We start from the raw sequence: 18,111 nt of genomic DNA, 5'->3' as shown, positions 1-18,111 counted from the left end.
ACTGTTTTTCCAACATTTTCCATAGATTTATATTTCCCAGCCAAGCTTTTTTCCCCTATTACACACCATCAAAAATCTACTTTGTTTAACCTACTTTTTCAAAATTCTCTTTGTGTGTACACACAGAGAGTAAAACAGAGAAAAAATTCAAGGTGAGCATTTAAATTTGTTAATCAGAAAACACATTTATTAATCAAGAGAAGTTGGGTTATGCTCTTGCCACAAACAACAAAATCAATAAAACAAACAACAAAATCTCAATGTCTTAACAAGACAATGGTTTATTTTTCATTCAAGCAAATTCTACTCCAGGTCCAGGCATCTCTCCAGAACATCCGCCCTCCAGGCCGTGACTCAGGACAGCAGGCTGAGAGGCCGCCCCTCCGCGGTCAGCTCAGCAGAGGATGCAAGTGCTGGAGGCCTCACCATAGTTAAATGCTGCTGCACAGAATGGTAGTCTTCCCGTGTGCCTGGAATAAGAAGAGAAACAGATATGTAAGGACACTAGAAATTTCTGCCACACATAGATAGTAAATGTGTGTAGAGATGAGAGAATGACACCCTCACTCAAAAAGTGTCCTAAAACTAGCTTAGATTTCTAGCCATCCAGAACAGCACTATCCAGTAGAAATATAATGCAAGCCATTAATGTGAGTCATATACATAATTCTAAACTTTTTAAATAGCCATATGAAAACTATAAAAAGCAACTAGCAAAATTGATTTTAATAATATACTATACTTACCCAAATATATACAAAATAGTATTCTTTTATCGTTCAATCAATATTTTAAAATTAAATATTTTGCCTTCTCTTTTTTTTTGCACAAAGTCTTCAAAATCCAGTGCTTATTCTACCCTGATAGCACATTTTAATTCAGGCCGCATTTCAAATGCTCGGCAGCCACATGTGGCTGGTGGACAGCACAGAGTAGAAGCTGCTTGAATCATAGAGGAAACTATGTTCACTGACCACTGGTTTGCCAGATATTTGTGTATATTAGCATATTTAATCCGCACAACACTGCTTTGAGGTAAATAATATTATTTCCATTTTTAAAACCAGGGCACAAAGTTCTGGAGTAGTCAAATAAAATACCCAGGGTTACCTGGCTGACAAGGATTGAGCCAATAATCAAAACTGCGTCTAACTCCAAAGCCCACGCTTCCTCAGCTTCCACCCACGGAGAGTGGCAGAGTTTAGAGAACAAATCAGGAATTGAAGCACTGTTTGGCGATGGTATCCTGCCCCACAGCCTTATTGTTATTTCCTCTAGAACTTGTTTAATTTCATCTCCTCTATAATTAGGACTCAATAGAGCCCATATTTCATTCAGTATTTTAAAAAGCAAATCATTTCTCTAGCTTCTTAAATGTGTTCCTTCTCAGGGCTGGATGTGGCAAGAGAGGAGCAGGAGGAAAGAAACAGAATGGGCGAGGCGGAAGGTGAGCCCCGCCCACGGGGGAGGAGAGGCACTGACGTCACTTCTCTAAATCTTAAAGTTTTAAATGGCTGAAAACAACCATTTCACTCTATCTCATAATTTCGTGGGTCCAGAGTTCAAGCAGGGCTCGGCCGATCTTTTCTGTTCCACATGGCATCAATAGAAGTCACTCAAGGGGGGATGAGCTGGTCTGGATAGTCCAAGCAGCCTTTGGGCAGGATGAACAGAAGGCTGGCTCAGCTGGGACTGTCCACCAGAGCTCCCGTGTGGCCCCTCGGCATGGCACTCTCGGGGTGGTCGGAATTCCTTCATGACAGCTCAGGGACCCAAAGGAAAGTCCCAAGATGCTGGGTAGAAGCTGCAAGGCTTCTTAAGGCCTGCCCTCAGAAGTCACAGAACATCACTTCCACACGTTCTATTGGTCAAAGAAATCATTTAGGCAGATTCAGGGGGAGGGGAAATTAGACTCCACTTCTCAATGGGAGGAGGAACAAAGAATTTGGAATCATCTTTAATCTACCACAAACAGAGAATAAAAACAGAAGCTTAAGCAAGAGAGACATTTATTTCTCTCTCATAAAAGTCTAGATGGAAGCAATCCAGAGCAGATATGGGACGTCAAGGTGTCAGGGACCTGCGCCCCTTCTGTCTTGTCATTCTGTCTGCCTGGAGTATTTGTCTAGAGTAGAGATTGGCAAACCAGAAGCCAATGAGCCAAATCTGGCCCTCAGCTTGTTCTTGTAAGGAAAGTTTTCTTGGCACACAACCACGCTCACTCACTTAGCGTGACTGCTTTCACACTACAGTGGCAGAGAGGAGTACCTGTGACAGAGAGTGTATAGCCTGCAAATCTTAAAATATTTACAAACTAGCCCCTTACAGTAAAAGTTTGCCAGTCCCTGGTCTGAAGGGATTGCCCGTATTACTGCTGTACACATGGGAGCTGCAAAGGAGGCTGGGAAATGCCTTTATTCTGGGCAGCCACATCCCATCCAAAACTGGGACTTTTCTATAATTATAGAAAATGAGGCATGTATAAAGCAGAGCCAACCCACAGACGCTGCCGCCTAGGCCCCGCCACAGAAGCTGAGAAGTTAGAAAGCCAGACAAGCATCTAGAGGACCCAGCCACAGGCAACAGGGGCTAGTCCAGGTGTTCACTCTCATCCTGATGCTGTCCTGTCGGGTGACTGGAGGAGGACAAGCAGGAATCCAGGCCGGGCGGAGCGGCGTCAGCCTGGGAGTCTGTCAGCAGGCAGCTGGGCCCTGCTCTGGACTTGTGCGATGGAAGCTTGAGTAAGCACATTACTGCAATGAAAAGGAAGGGATCTCAGTGCTAGAGAGGCTGGAATAAGCGTCCGGTTTCAAGAGCAAACAGAAAGACTGAGGGAAAGACGGAGACCCCTGTGATCCCACAGTGCCGAGAAATGGAAGCTGGTTCTAGCCCCAAGGGGGACACCTGGCTTATGAGGAGAGGAGCACAAACTTGGAGTCAGACGTGACACGCTGAAAGTTCATGGCCCATATTCCTTAAAATCGTCACAAGGTCTGTGTGGATCCTTAAAAACCAGGAAGTGTGGAGCCAGCAGAGGTCATGTGTCCCCCATCTTGAGGCAAGGAGACGCCAGAGTCCACGAGTGAAGCAGGGCCCCACAGTTTGTCCTCATCAATCCATTTTCCACATTTACACTTTTCTTTTCAACCACTTCAAAAAAAAAAAAAATGTCCAGCAAAAAAATGGTGCCAAGTTTACAACAGGTAGTCATTAGCACGAGCGAAATTGACATTGATCACAGATCTGTCCTTTTGGGGTTTCTTTTATATCTTCAAAAGCCCAACCTTCCTGTCTCATCTAGGACATTAAAAAAGATACCCAAGGAAAATTCTTTCAAGTGTATTGCCACTGCGGCTAGATGATTATTATCCTGACTATTAATTACTGTTATGGTTACTACTGGCATGATTTCTACGTTTTTCTGTGTGCCTGTCCAATCCCACATCCAGCCACTGCAGCCGGCGCTGTGTTTCGCCTGGGAAACAGATGTCCACACACTGATCTGAGCAGCCACAGGCACTGAAGGCAGCAGCCCTCGGATCTACGCAGAGCTGAGCGTGCTGGAGGCAGGTGACGTGACCAGATCAAAGGGAGGTGAGCAGGTTCACATCCCGGGAGGATTAGAGAGCACAGGCCTGGGAGCTGCCGAGGAAGCCTGGTTTCATGAAAGCCTTTATCCCAGTGATGCCCAAGACAGCTCAGCCTGGGAGCAAAGAGAAACGTGCAGAGTGCGTTGAAAAGAAACCAAGCCATCTGCCGTGATCCGAGAGAGCAATAAGACAGTCCTCCAAAGGAATTTAGCCCCAAATCACAGAGTGCACCCGGTCCTGTCAGGCATGCCAGACACTAATTGTGCCTTTTCCTATAGCATTTGGTTTATATTTTTGTGCCAAATGTTTTACATTCCACATTACATTGGGGTCCCTGGTACACATGTCTCTTTCCCTCCTGCTAAGTGGTGAGCTCCTCAAAGACAGGGCCCAGGTCTTTATCTGGTTTCTCCACTTCTCCACACTGAGCATAACACAGCAAGGTTTAGTAAAAAAAAAAGATTTAATTCAATTAAAGACCAAAAGGAAACATTTTTAAAGAGTTGTATTAAATCTGGGGTGTAACAAAAGTGGCAGTTTACTGCAGACTGAGGAGGACAGATTCCAGGAGGGAGAGTGGCTGTGGAGGCCCTCAGCAGGCCGGGGTGTACACTCAGAGCACACCTCCACATGGACCCAAACACAATCAGAGCACACCTCCACATGGACCCAAACACACTCAGAGCACACCTCCACATGGACACAAACACCCTCAGAGCACACCTCCACATGGACACAAAGACAATCAGAGCACACCACCACATGGACACAAACACCCTCAGAGCACACCTCCACATGGACACAAACACACTCAGAGCACACCTCCACATGGACACAAACACACTCAGAGCACACCTCCACATGGACACAAACACAATCAGAGCACACCTCCACATGGACACAAACACAATCAGAGCACACCTCCACATGGACCCAAACACACTCAGGGCACACCTCCACACAGCGCAAACACACTCAGAGCACACCTCCACATGGACATAAACACACTCAAGGCACACCTCCACATGAACACAAACACACTCAAGGCACACCTCCCCATGGACACAATCACAATCAGAACACACCTCCACACAGCACAAACATACTCAGAGCACACCTCCACCAGGCCCAAACACACTCAGAGCACACGTCCACATGCACACAAACACACTGGAGCACAGGTCCACGTAAGTGTAAACACGTTCAGAGATGCCTCCACACGGAAGCCAAGCCTTCCCTGTGGGGATATTCGGCCCTTCCAGAGACGTCTGTTCCCTGCCTGTTAGAGCTCCCCTGACCCCTGAGAGGGTAGCCACTGCCCTCTGAGAGTCACTGCCTATGTCGGGGCCTTTATGGAAGGTGGGTGTTACAGGAAGTGGGTATAACTGTGACAGTGCTGGGGCTGCCTGTGCAGAGAAGGAGCTGGAACTGGTGGGGTTCAGTTCAGGCCCATGGCAGCCTGGTGTCAGGGCTCTGAGGGGGCCGGCCAATGGTGGGGCACCCAGAAACCCCGAACGCTACAACTAGAGAGGCGTGCAGGCATCCTGGAGCCACAGCCAATGTTTAGAACAAGGGAGGCAAGCTCCGGGTTAGGAGCATAGTATTGGAATCTACATGTATGTTGCCAGTGCAAATAGTATAAAATTTTTAAATAAAGGAAATGTGGGGGAGGGAGAGATCTCACCTACGGCACTGAAGAAATGGGTCAAGACCAATGCAGAACCCGAGCTGCCATGGAGATGAGCTCACAGAGCACAGAGCTCCCTCAGCATCTGGGAACCCCAGGGAAGCTGGTCCAGCGCCTGCAGGTAAGAAAAAGCAATCAGCGGCTTGAGGTGACTTTGGGGAGTGACGGGGCATGAATCAGGGTAGACTAATTATTGTAACAAACAACTACCAGATCTTAGGGGCTCGACCCAACGGAAGTTTGCATTTTGCCCATGTGGATCAGCAGAGGAGATAGGGATGGTTTGGGGTGTTTTGACTCCTAGAGTCATCCAGGAACCCGGGACCTACTCTCCTCCATCTTTCGTCTCCATCTTCACCTCTTAAAGTCTCCCCCTGGGTTCTCTACATCTGGTCAGAAAAGAGGAGAGAGCAGAGAAGATCACATTTTGGAAGTTTTTTAGCATCTAGGCCTGCCAGGCCTCACTTTTGCCCATGTTGGCCAGACTCAGTGACATGCCCGAGGACAAGTCTTGAAGGAAAAGGAAGTGGGAGTGGGTGAACACCCAGCGGGAGGCAGGTCAGAGCAATGGCTCCTGGAGAGCAGACGAGACCAAAAGTTGAGAGACCTGAGGCCCGGGAGAGGGAAGAGGCCCTACAGAGCAGGAAAAGGTCAAAGAACAGGAAGCAGGAGGACACTGGGCACAGTGGCCCACAATCGAATGAGTTGGGCCATTCACCAAAGCATCTCCGTGTACCAGGACTGGACAGGACAGTGCCACAGATGGTGTTGGGAGAGCGAGGGCAAACAGACTTTTCAGGCTCAGCAAGGATGCAATAAAAATCAATAGAGACAACAACAAACACAGGAGACAAGGTGCAACCCCATCCACCCAAGGTCCTGTGCTGTGGGCATCTCGCAGCGAGTGACTCCCACCAGACACAGCTGCTGAGAAAAGGGAAGAGCTGATGGATCAATAGAGTCTGGGAGGCAGAGAAGAGAGACCATGGAAAGAAAGTGCTGGCCACTTCTGAAACTCAACTTTTGTAATCAAGACTATAAGGAAACCAGGAAGCAGCAGAGAGAGGTCTGCACAGCCCTGGGTCTGGCCCATGCGTGTGTTCATGGTGGCTGTGAGGGGGTGGGGTCTGCAGACTCAGGTGCCCATCACCTTGCGGGGGTCTCCAAGGAACAATCCACACATGTGTTGTGTGGTGCCTTCCTGTCCATAAACTCTGAACGTGACTTTGTATTTCTCATGGTCCCAGAAACATCTGGAAAAGAGCAGAGACCATGCTTAAAACTCATAACCTGATGGAAGTTATGAAATATTACAATTGTTATGTCCATTTTGGGGGAAAGTTCGATTGGAAATAGACACATCATCCCTTTCTTGGAAGGTCAGCTGAGCCAAAGCACCTCAGACAGAAATGATTTCTCAGGATACATCTATGGAATATTTTCTGTCTTCAGCATCTCAAAAGTCCCAGGTAATTTAAAGGCAATTAACCAGAGTCTCCCCTCTGATTTTAGTCCAAATTTCAAAGCTTTTCTCATCCAAACTTGTCTAAAAAAGAGCTTCTCCAAAATCTATTTGCCAGAATTTTCCATGTGAGTAACAATGGCCAAATCAAGACAATATTTTTGAAACTTTGAAAGAAACCAGGTCATTAATGGTACTAAGCTTTGTTTCTCTGCCAGCCAGCACGGCAGAGCACTTAGGGAAGGAGGAGCAGAAGGACCGTGTGGACCACAAGCTCTGTCCTTTGAAGTGCTGTGGAGCTCTAAAGGAGCCCCCGAGGGTGCTACCTGTGCCTTGTTTTGTTGTAGTTCCCATTCGTTACAGGCATTTCTTCTTCAGCTACCTTCAGGTTGTCATAGTGCCACCAAATGAGACTCCAGAAGTGGGCAAGTGAGGGCCACTTCCCAGGACGAAGCCCCCTTTCATTCTTTCCCAACCCACAGAACTCATATAGGCTAAACGACATGAAACCAGAGACACACTCCTGGTGTGCACCCCGCTGGGTCTCAACTGGGGCAGTTTTGCCCCTCAGGGGACATTTGGCAATGTCCAGGACGTTTTAATCGTCACTACTGGGGGAATGCTACTGGCATTCGGGGGTAGAAACCAGAGATGTTGCCAAACTTCCTACAATGCACGTGTGCTGGCTCAGGCTGCCAACAAATACCACAGACTGGGGCGCTCAAATGGAGGAAGTAGATTTTCTCACAGTTCTGGGGGCTGGAAAGTCCAAGAGCAAGCTCCTGCAGGGTTTGGGTTTTGGTGAGAGCTCTCTTTCTCGCATGCAGACAGCTGCCTTCTCACCGTGTCTTCACATGGTGAACAGAGAAAGAGACAGCAACCTCTTTAATGTCTCTTCTTATAAGGGCACTAAAGCCATCCCAATCGCCTCCTAAAGGCCCCACTTCCAAATACCATCACATTGGGGGGTGAGGACTTCAATATGTGGATTTTGGGGGGACACAAACATTCAGTCCACAACAGCACACAGCAAAGAATTACCCAGCCCAAAATGTCAATAGTCCCAAGGCTGAGGATCCCTACTGCACCGCAAAGCGCACCGTTGCTGATGCCCACAGACCACCCTGAGAGAGTTACTCCTCCTTGAAGTCGAAGCTACTCGCACAGCCTCTCATCAGTTGAACTACCTTGTCAAGGAAAGTAGCCTCGTTTATAATCTGATGGAAACCACTGACTGTCACAAATACATCCAGTGGAGGTGTCATACAGGAAAGCTCCCTCCTCGGTTTTCCAGAGCAGAAAAACTGCCACCGTGTGAACTTATACTCATAACTGGGAACTTCTTCCACCGCCCCTTAGAGAAACAAGGGACACTAACGTGTCGCCTACGTTTATTAATGTCTCTGATTTTAGTTCTCTCTTGTGAGATGCTTGGTGGCATGGCCATAGAAATAGTGAGGGGCAGGTGAGTGGATACGTGGGAGTGGGCAGTGAATGTGAAGATCTTTGTGTCATGAGTGTCACATGACCTCCGAAGAGCACGCACCATGGTCGCGGCACTGAACAAAGTAGACAAAGTGACTCTGTCATCAGCCATTCCAGGGCCAGCACGATGGAAGCTGCTCCCGGCCCAGCGGCAGGGACCCCGCTCACCAAGGCTTATCCAGCTGCTGCCGCCACTGATGAACACCCAGTCTGCCAGCAAGAGAGACTGACGCTGAGCTCCCTGTGTGACACCATTTCTCGTATCTTCTTCTTAGTGGCAAGTTGACTACGTGACGTGTCGTTCATCCTGGAAGAGCCAGTGGTTCGTTCTCACAGGAATAGACCTGCATTCTGGGTTTAGCTTTGACTCTCCGGTCCGCAGAGCCTCGGCCAGCTCCACTATCCAGGGTTTATGCAGCATTGGATCTGGCAAGGGAGCCCACATAGGAGAGCTTCAGGCCCAGGGACCCACAGAGCGGCACAGAAGGTGTGGGACTGGGCCTACGACCATGAGCTCCACAGTCTGCATCACATATCTCACCTCCCAGGTGGAAGCATTGGAACAGCCTGCTGAGGGCACAGCTGGAAGGCCAGCTCAGAAGGAACACTCTGCAAGGACAGGGTGCTATTCCAGGGACACAGGGACACACCAAATTGAAAATCTTTATGTGGCACCTCCAAATGAAGAATATATGGGTCCAAGAGTCAAGGGGTAGAAGCAAAAGTGGCCCCACTTGCTGTCACCCCCAATGACACACTGGGGGAATGTTTATTTCCCATGCCCACAAGCTGGGCTCTGCAGGGCAACAGGTCTTGGTCCCCAAGCGGGCTCACTTTCACCTGGGGACCATCACTGGAGTCTCACCAAATTATGAGCTTGATGGCCACCTGGACAATCAAGCAGAGGAGCCACCACCCTGGTCATCAGGGAGAGGCTGGGCACTGTTACACATGGTCTTCCAGGTGACCCACTCTGGCCTCCCTGTGTGCGTTCTTGCCTCCGTGTGACTGTACATGGACGGTAACAGCAAATCTGGCTGGAGAACAGCACAGTGACAGAGACCTTGGGTCCCTCAGGAATGAGGGTCTGAGTCACGTCACCGGGTGAGACACCAAGACTGCAGAGGTTGTGGCTGAGAGCAAGGGGACCCCAGACCGAGAGCAGAGGTGGTAAACCAGGAGGCCCAGCACTGAAGTGGGCGCTGTAATGTCTCCCATAAATCTCCCTCTAGCTTCCCCTGAGGAAGAGAGGCGCACCAGAGCACGGAGGAGCTGCTCCCCAAGAGTACAGGGAAGTCTGTCGAGCGGCACAAGAGGCAGACAGCGGGACGCTCAGACGCACGGCCCAGATCGCCGCTCAGGAAGGACTTACTGCCCATTGGCAGGGCGAATGGCCTGGGCTGCAGAGAGTGGCCTCACCTGAGGTGGCGCCAGGCCGGGGCAGTCCCCTTGACCAGGCCGGCTGACTGACAAGGCTGGCGCAGAGATGAGCCCCTGAGGCCGACTCTGGCTCCAGCGCTCCCTGTCGGGTGGGCTGAGGCTTCGTCAGACCTGCAGTGCAGTCCAGCTTTTCCTTCTGCCCAGTCCTGCTTCTTCACCTTTCTTTCCACAGGAGCTCCTCTTGCACCCCATACTCAATCTCAGTATCTGCTTCCGGATAACCCACCTGGAGTGCAAAGCCCCGGATTTTTGTGGGAAGTTGTTCCCCCAGTAGCCACCTATCCAGGAGGGTGGGAAGTGGGGAGGGGACTCTGTCTGCAATGGCCCACATTGAGCCCAAAATTGTTATTCAAGGGTAACTGATCATCAAGGACAGATTGGAAGAGGTGCCGGGAAAGGGCAGCCTGCAACCTGAGAGGCGCTTGTGGAAGGGCAGACATCCTGAGACGCTGATGGGGGTTGGCAAATTTTCTCTGTAAAGTGCCAGATACTAAGTATTTTTTGGCTTTGCATGGACTCTGTTGCAACTATTTACCTCTGCAGTTGTAGCACAAAAGCGGCCACACACACTAGGTAAAATGGCTTGGCTGTATTCCAATAAACTTTACACACCAAAATAGGCAGCAGGCAGAATCCCCGCATGGCCCATAGCGGCCGTCCCCTTCTCCTCTTTCAGGGCCCATTTGGATGGAGAAGGGGTAGACCCACTGCCGGAGGATGAGCTCTCGTCTTTTCAAATAACTTGCTGGTGCGAGTCCTTCCTCCGCCTCTGCCTCGAGCCTCCTCCAGGTAACTTCACCATCTGGAAGAGGATCAAGGCTCCTAACCCCGCAGATGTGGTTTCCAACTGTTTTTGACCACAACGCACAGTAAGAAATACATTTTACTTTGCAACCCAGTACATACATACACTACTCAAGACCCGTAATTATCAAATGGTGGCTTCAAAACATTAAGGGACAATGAAATATATGTGAAATCAATTTTTTAATTGAGATATAACTCACATATAACATTATATTAGTTTCAGGTGTACAGCATAATGATGTGATATTGGTACATATTGGGAATTGATCACCACAATAAGTCTAGTTAACATTCGTCACCACACATAGGTACAAATTTTTTTTCTTGTGATGAGAACTTTTAAGATCTACTCTCTTGATTTGAAATCAATTTGATAAAATACTGAAGAACAGTATTTTACTGAATTAATGAAAAGATTGAATAGAAATAGAAGAGAAAATACCACAGCGCATAACGTGTAGGAAGGGCAAGTATGGTTGCATGAAATTCTTCCTGAAGTTGTATGTGTTTAAAAGAGAGAGAGAGAGAGCATGTTACCAGGACAGGATGTGAAATAATTTGTTAGGGGAAGTCACAGTCAAAAAAGTTTAAGAACCACTAGCCGATAGCCATGACTCCCAACCTGCTCCTCCCAAGGGTAAGACGAACCATGAGCAGATTTGCTCACAACTTACACTTGAATGATACATAAAGAAAACTAGCTTATCCATTATCCAGCAATCCTTGTCAAGGCTCCTTTTCCAAAAACTCCTCCTCTTCAAAACATTTTCTTATTCTTTTTAGGTTTTTAACACTGTCTTTTGGCCCCTCTTCAATGTACTTTTTATGACTCGGTTTCCAATGGAGAGCTCAGGTATCAATTGTGAGACCTGCTGTGATTTCATTCGGGTTTGATTCATTCCAGCTGTCTGTTCTTTCAAGCGTCAGCATGCTGGCAGTGTCTCCCTGGAGCTTAGGCCCTGGGGCTGCGGAGAGCCTTTGGGATCAGACTTCGGATGGAAGAGTCTCACTCTGACTTGAGAGCCTTCTTGCTGAAGTGTCCGTTCCCTGCCCCCACCCCTGTGAGGCCAGGCGTGTGTCTGAGCAGATGACCAATAGCTGCGACAGCAGTCAACACAGACAGCCTCAGGCGGTGTTTCTGTATGATGACTGGCTGTGCATACTTGGGGCGTTTCCCTTCCTGTTCAAGGCTGACACTGGATTGGGTAGCTGCATGTGCCCCAAGTGCCCAGAACCATGTCCCTGAGCATCACCACAGCAGGGCTTGGGGCTTACACCTCCGGGGGACACTGGCCCTGCTACTTCATCTCTGTCCCTCATTCCATTCCTAAGCAGTGGCTCGCAAATAAGTGCTCAATACATCTGTGCATGTGGATGGGATGAGGTGCCCATTAGGGTATCAGAAGTTAATTACGAAAATGTATGAAAGGACTTCCAACCCCCACCTAAGTACTAGAGAAAGGCTTTTCCTAATCAAATGGAGCTTATAAATTGCCTTCCAAAAGATTAGCTAGCAGAATGGGTAGGAAACTTTCCAGATTCTCTGTGGCCTGGGGTATATCTGATCACGCTTCGCTTGCAAGTGGTTGATGTCATGTACGGCAGTAGCTCCTTATGATGTTAACAAGCATGAAAGTATCTAAACTCCTGACCCTACTGATCTGAGTACATTTCAACTCCTACTGAGATACAGAAAATTAGACCTTTTGTTTTTCTCCCTTCCCTTCCTGTTCACCTCCCTTATTTTGATAAGACCTCATTTCAAAATGCCCTGAACAGACATATTTAATCTCACCTTTCATTTCAAGAAGCAGGATTCAAGGAGAGACAATCTGTGCCTCACCAGCAAAGCGGGTGGTCCTGTAACATGAAAGTTACCAACAGAAGTCTCCAACATTCCCCCAATTACTTTTAGCTTCCCTCAGACTCATTGCTTAAGCCCGAGCTTTTAATCCACATACCAACTCATCATTAAAAGTTGGCACAAAATGAAGTAAACAATTATTTTTCATGCAGGGTGAATTTTAAGATGCACAGACACAACTACTTTGTCTTCTCTGTCTGAAACCAGATGAAAACAACCTGTCTGGCAATGAACAACAGCAATGGAAACTCTCCTGCCCTCACGAGGATGTCAGTATGCAGGACAACACCCCCTCCTGAGTTAAGGGCACGATGCTTTTTCCACGAAAATGCAGCCTGTGCAAAGGGAGGCTCAGGCCAGCCTCTGTGCTCAGATCTAGAACACAAGGAGGGAGAGAGCTCAAAACTGATACCTCAGAATCCACTCTTGACTAGACATTGGCAATCAGCAATCCAGCAAATGCGCTCAGTTTGGGCAGGTTACTATTTTGGATGTGGACATTTTTAGGTTCTGTAGTGACTATTAGGGCTCATTCTTGGAAGCCAATAAATGTTTGGCATCTGAAGGTTTTTCCTCTTCGTTTTACAGAGGTGAATGATGATATTAACATCATGAACCTTAGCAAAGCTGACGACCCTCCCCTCCTGCCCTGTTGAAAGTACTGTGAGGGCTTGCCATGGATGGGTATCAGAGCAGAAACAATCTTATCACTAAAGCAATTTGTGTCTTTTAGACAGTCTATGAGGAAAAAAATGGCATTTTTCACATGTTCAATACACAGACTTAAAATGTTGATAACTCTTGCAACATCATGCGGTGGGAGAGTCAGAGCACATGAATGTTGGTGGTCTCCCCAGGGACTGGAAGAACAAAACCCCAAGGAGGGGAGCCAAGTCTGGGGAGATTCCAGCAACGTGCAAAGGATTCCTTTGCATGACTTTCTTTGATAAGCCCAGCTCTGTGAAATCAAAGTGACTTCCTGGTTTGCCAGGCCCATGGTTGGCCCCCACACTTACAGTGGCTATAGTGATGCTGTGTCCCCTGGTAAGAATCCTTTCTGCAGTAGGACTTCCGTGGCCCTACAAGAAGGGAGATCGCTTCCTTGACTCCTTGATCATCAGCCAAACACCCTGAGCTCTCCCACAGAGCAAGCACTCTGGACGTGAGCAGCAGCACCAGCTAGATTAATCGAGTCAGGAAGAGAGTTTGGTCATTTCAAAAATTAACTCCTTTGCACCCTTTGGTTTGCTTGACAAAAACAGACCAGGGTGAGTCTCACAATGTCTTCTCCTGTTCGCCCATGTTATTCTATGGGACTCAGACCAGTCAACCCATCTACACGTGTGAAAACAGTTCCCATTTAGGAAACTTCTGTTTCTCTTTTATAATCTTCCAAAAGTCAATATAGACTTTCCAGGCCAGATACAACTCAGCTTGAGCATTCACCACATTACTCATCAGATGTGAAAGAAGTCCAGATCAATATCTAGTTAATGTTTACCCTGCTGAATCTGCCCTATGACTGATCTTTTCATGTGCTTACTTCTTGAGAGATGAAAACTAAACAGAAGCTATTTGGAAAACACAGGGGCCTAAGTGGACAGCTCTCTCAGCAGGGGGTGGGGGCCCCACCAAGCGGGAATGGTGTTTGCTAACTTGGCCATTCCAGATTTCTCTGACCTCCGCTGTCAGCCCTTCTCCAGCTTTAGTGAAAATTCTATCTGCAACTGACAGCATCAGTCAAAGGCAAAGGACTCCCCAGTCTCAAGTCACTTCAGGAAGTTCTACGTTGACTTGTCTCTGACCTGTCTTTGCTGTTGTTTTCCTACAAAAATGAAATATATATATATTTATACATATATATCAAGAGAGAGACGATATCAGGATTTATAAAGTGACCTTTATAAATTTACACACATAACCATGGCAATCAATATCTAATTACAAGCTGTGGCTGGCACTGTGAGAGGAAATGTGATACAGGATGAGAATGTGTAAGGCGTATGTGGTGGGGGTTGAAAGGCTTCTCCAAGGAAGTGATGAGGTAATAGGGGAAGCTTTTCCAGGAAGAGGAAACATCACTTGTAAAATCTACGTGATAGAAGGGAGCATGTTTGAGAAACTGGAAAGAAGGTCAACGTAGCTGGAGTGGAGAGGGCAAGAACAAATCATCATGCGAGACGAGACTGCAGAGATAGAGGACAAAGTCACACCGGGCCATCAGGCCATGCAGAGAATCAGGCCCAGTTCTCTAGCACGAGCAACTGAACCATGGGCTGGGGCTCTGGAGGGGGCTGAGATTTGGGACACACAAGCCAGATCCTTGGCCAACTGAGTTTGAGGTGGTTTGAATCATCCTAGGCAAGATGTCATAGAGGAAGTAGATATCTGTCTAAAGCCAAAAAGAGATACTGCAGCTGGAGCTGAGCACTTGACAACCAAGCCTCATCTGTGGCCACTCACCTTCAGAGCTCTCAGGCTCCCGCCCAGCAGTGCAGACACACTGACCTACTTGCAGTTCCACAAGCCCTCCGTGCCCCTCCTCTGGGGGCCGTGCACGAGCAGATGCTACATTCAGACACCTGTTCCCAGCCTCTGCTCGTGCATTGCCTGCTGATCCCCTACGTGTCCCTCAGGACTGGCTTAGACAACAAGCCCAGCAGAATGTGCTCCCGAAGCACCTGTGCTTACGCTAGAGTTGGAGCAATCCTCCATACTGAGGCTGCCTACTTTCCGGTCATTTCTCACCACTGGGAGTGCTCTGGGGCACGTGCTCAGCAAATATTTGTTAAGTGAAAGAAGGATGAATCCTTTAATTATTCACCCACAGAATCAAGAAGTTCTACAAACCCCAAGCAAGATAAATATAAAGAAATGCACACCTGGACATATCACAATAAAACTGCAAGAAATTCAAAAGACAAAAAGAATCTTATGATCAGCCAGAGGAAAAAGACACAGTAACTTCAAATGAGCAATAGTTAGACTGGCAACTGATTTTCAACAGAAAAGCAATGGAAAGCAGAAAAGACAGAAGGAAATTAGCTGACAACCTGGGAGCACACTGTACGTGGTGAAAATACTCTTCAAGAGTAAAAGTTAAATAAAGACACTTTTATACCAACAAGGGCCAAAGTATGCAAGTGGCAAGCAGACCTATACCAAATGAAATACTTTCTTCTGGCAGAAGAAAATGTTCCCAGATGGAAGGCCAGAGACAGTAAATAGTAAATATAAGGGTACATGCAAATGAGTACTGACCGTATAAGGCAGTACTTGTACATGTCCGAGCAGAAGGGAAGGAGACACTTCTCCCAGACCAGGATAGCTAGGCATTAGCTATGAAGCTTGGAAAAGGAAGGAGAAAGGAAAAACACATTTATTGAGAATCTTCTGTCTTCCAGATTTTTCCACCACCTGACTACTATTCCTAGGGATAAGGACTTCAGTGTCCAAGGATTCTTAATACATTGTAACCTTATAAGAAATAATTTATGAAATCCCGTTGATTCTACAGAGGGAAAAATAACCCAATGACTCAGGTCAGCTCTGAGTCTTCAGCGGGGTCTTCTCTCCCCACCCTCCCCGAACCCTGAGGAGGAAGAGGACAATCTCTGCAGGGGCAGCTGGAAACTGAGAGTCTAACCACTTGATCTCCTGCTTCTCCTTGGATCTGCCCAGTATTACACTCCACAGTTCCTCATTTTTCATTTCTTCCCCATTACCAACATTCACAGATTTATTTATCCACGAGGTCTTAGTACTAGAAGGGTCTCTACTGATCCTCTCATCTAACTCCTTTTATAGAGTAGGAAACCGAGACTCAGGTAGGTAGTTGAGGGATCCAGGCCACGAGTAAAGTTAGTGCCAGGGTCACAACTAATACAGATAATGGCAGCCCGTTGTTGACTGTATGTGCCAGGCATTGTCAAAGGTGCTCTATATACGTTATCTCACTCATTCTCTCACCACCATAGAGTCAGAATAGGCTAGGTTATGCTGGAAACAGACAACCCCAAATCTCAATGGCTTAATACAACAAAAGCTATTCCTCGCTCGTGCGAAGTCCTCTGCAGATCTGAGTGGCTCTCCACGGCAGCTGGGTTCCATGTGTGGGCTCAGTGATCCAATCTTAGGGCACCTCCATGTATTCTTGGCTCCCAACCCTCCCACGGCAGGGGAAGAGAAAGGTGCGACATGAGCACCAAAAATAAAATGCTTTTCTGTTAGCCAAAGGAAATCACATGGTCATGCTTATTTCAAGCGAGTAGGAAATTGGCTCTCCTAAGAGCTAAGAACTCAGGTGCTGAAAAGGAGTTCTCCAGTCCGGGACGATCAAACGTTAATGCCTGCTTTAATCATCCTGTTCTTCAGCATTCTGAAATTTCCCTGCCTCTGAATTATTCCTAACACCACCAAAAATAAAATAAAATAAAATAAAAATTTAAGAACTCACTAATACCTATAACTTTACAACCCTGAGATTTATCCTCAATTCCTCTCTCTCTCTCTCCTTCACTGTCCACCTCTTATTCACTAAAACACTACCTATAAATAGCTCTTGAATTTGCCCCATTCCCCTAATGCAGCCACCTTGATCAGGTCAAGCTGCCTTCTCTCCTGGACTCTTAGCTCTCTCTGCTTCCAGCCTCATCTCCTTCTCCACTCTACACACTGACTCCAAATCAGAACCTTGAGCATACTGTGTCTCCTCTTAATGCCCTCAATGACTTCCCATTGCCTCAATGCAAAGTCCAAACTCCACATGGCATAAAGATCCTCCATGAGTCGGTTTTTTCTTTCTCCATCCTCATCCTCACCTGCCCCACCCACTCCATGCTTCTGCCCAAACCAACAACTGCTGTTCCCAATGCACTGGGAAATACCCACCATTGTTTTGCTATTTTTCCTCAGCTCTAACTGCCTGGTTAACACCTGCTCATTGTGTAAGCACCAGCTCTACTCTCTCTCTCCATCTCCGTGTTATTCAAAGGCCTGAGTCCTGCACACCTCTGTATCCCAGGGTCGAACAGAGTGTCTGACAGAGTAAGTATTTTTAAATGTCTATGGGGCCAGCCCCGTGGCCTAGTGGCTAAGTTTGGCACGTTCTGCTTCAGTGGCCCTGGTTCAGTTCCTGAGCATGGACCATTACCACTCACCCATGGCCATGCTGTGGCGGCAACCCACATACAAAATAGAGGAAGATTGGCACAGATGTTAGCTCAGGGTGAATCTTCCTCACCAAAATAAATAAATAAATATCTATTGGCTCACTAAGAAATGAAGACTAACTCTTCCACTTGGCATTCAGAAGCTGTGTCCCCAAGAACCTAGGTTCTTATTCACAGTTGATAAAAATAATAGTAGAGAGAACTAACATTCATATGATGCTTACAACACACCAGGGACTATTTTAAGTGTTTTACATGTACTAACTCACTTAATCTTCCAACAGCCTTGGGAGGGAAGCACCATTTATTATTTCCGTTTTCCTAGTGATGAACCTGGAGCACTGATTGGGAAAATGACTTGCCACAGGTTACACAGCTCGTATGTGGCAGAGCTGAGACATAGACTCATGCTCTTCATCTTACTGGCTCCAGGGAGAGCTAAGAGCTATGTCCTGGTCCACACAAAGACCCTCTGGTCTTTCCATATTGGCCCATCGTGCAGTGTACCTGTCTCCTGAAAGCAGGGGAGGGTGACCATCTCTCCAGTTCATGTCATTCCCTCCAAATCCAGAAGGGACAAGGGTAGGTGTTTGGCTGATTACGGT

The 18,111-nt window shown here is 47.4% G+C and overlaps 1 long non-coding RNA gene across 4 annotated transcripts in view; it reads right to left on the bottom strand.

The window, feature by feature from the left end:
- Positions 1-165: 165 nt before the first annotated feature.
- LOC111774551 (uncharacterized) overlaps positions 166-18,111 on the bottom strand; it is a 55,405-nt gene continuing 37,459 nt past the window's right edge. For all 4 annotated transcript variants that reach the window (XR_011441429.1, XR_011441428.1, XR_011441432.1 and 1 more), the window contains 2 exons: positions 5,275-5,392; positions 166-470 (listed from right to left, as the gene is read on the bottom strand). This is a non-coding gene — a long non-coding RNA (uncharacterized lncRNA). The remainder of the gene's footprint in view (positions 471-5,274; positions 5,393-18,111) is intronic.

The sequence above is a fragment of the Equus caballus genome, chromosome 8 (assembly GCF_041296265.1).
Source record: "Equus caballus isolate H_3958 breed thoroughbred chromosome 8, TB-T2T, whole genome shotgun sequence".
NCBI lineage: Eukaryota > Metazoa > Chordata > Mammalia > Perissodactyla > Equidae > Equus > Equus caballus.
Note: the sequence above shows the minus strand (reverse complement) of the source record. Positions and strands in the feature narration are given on the sequence as shown.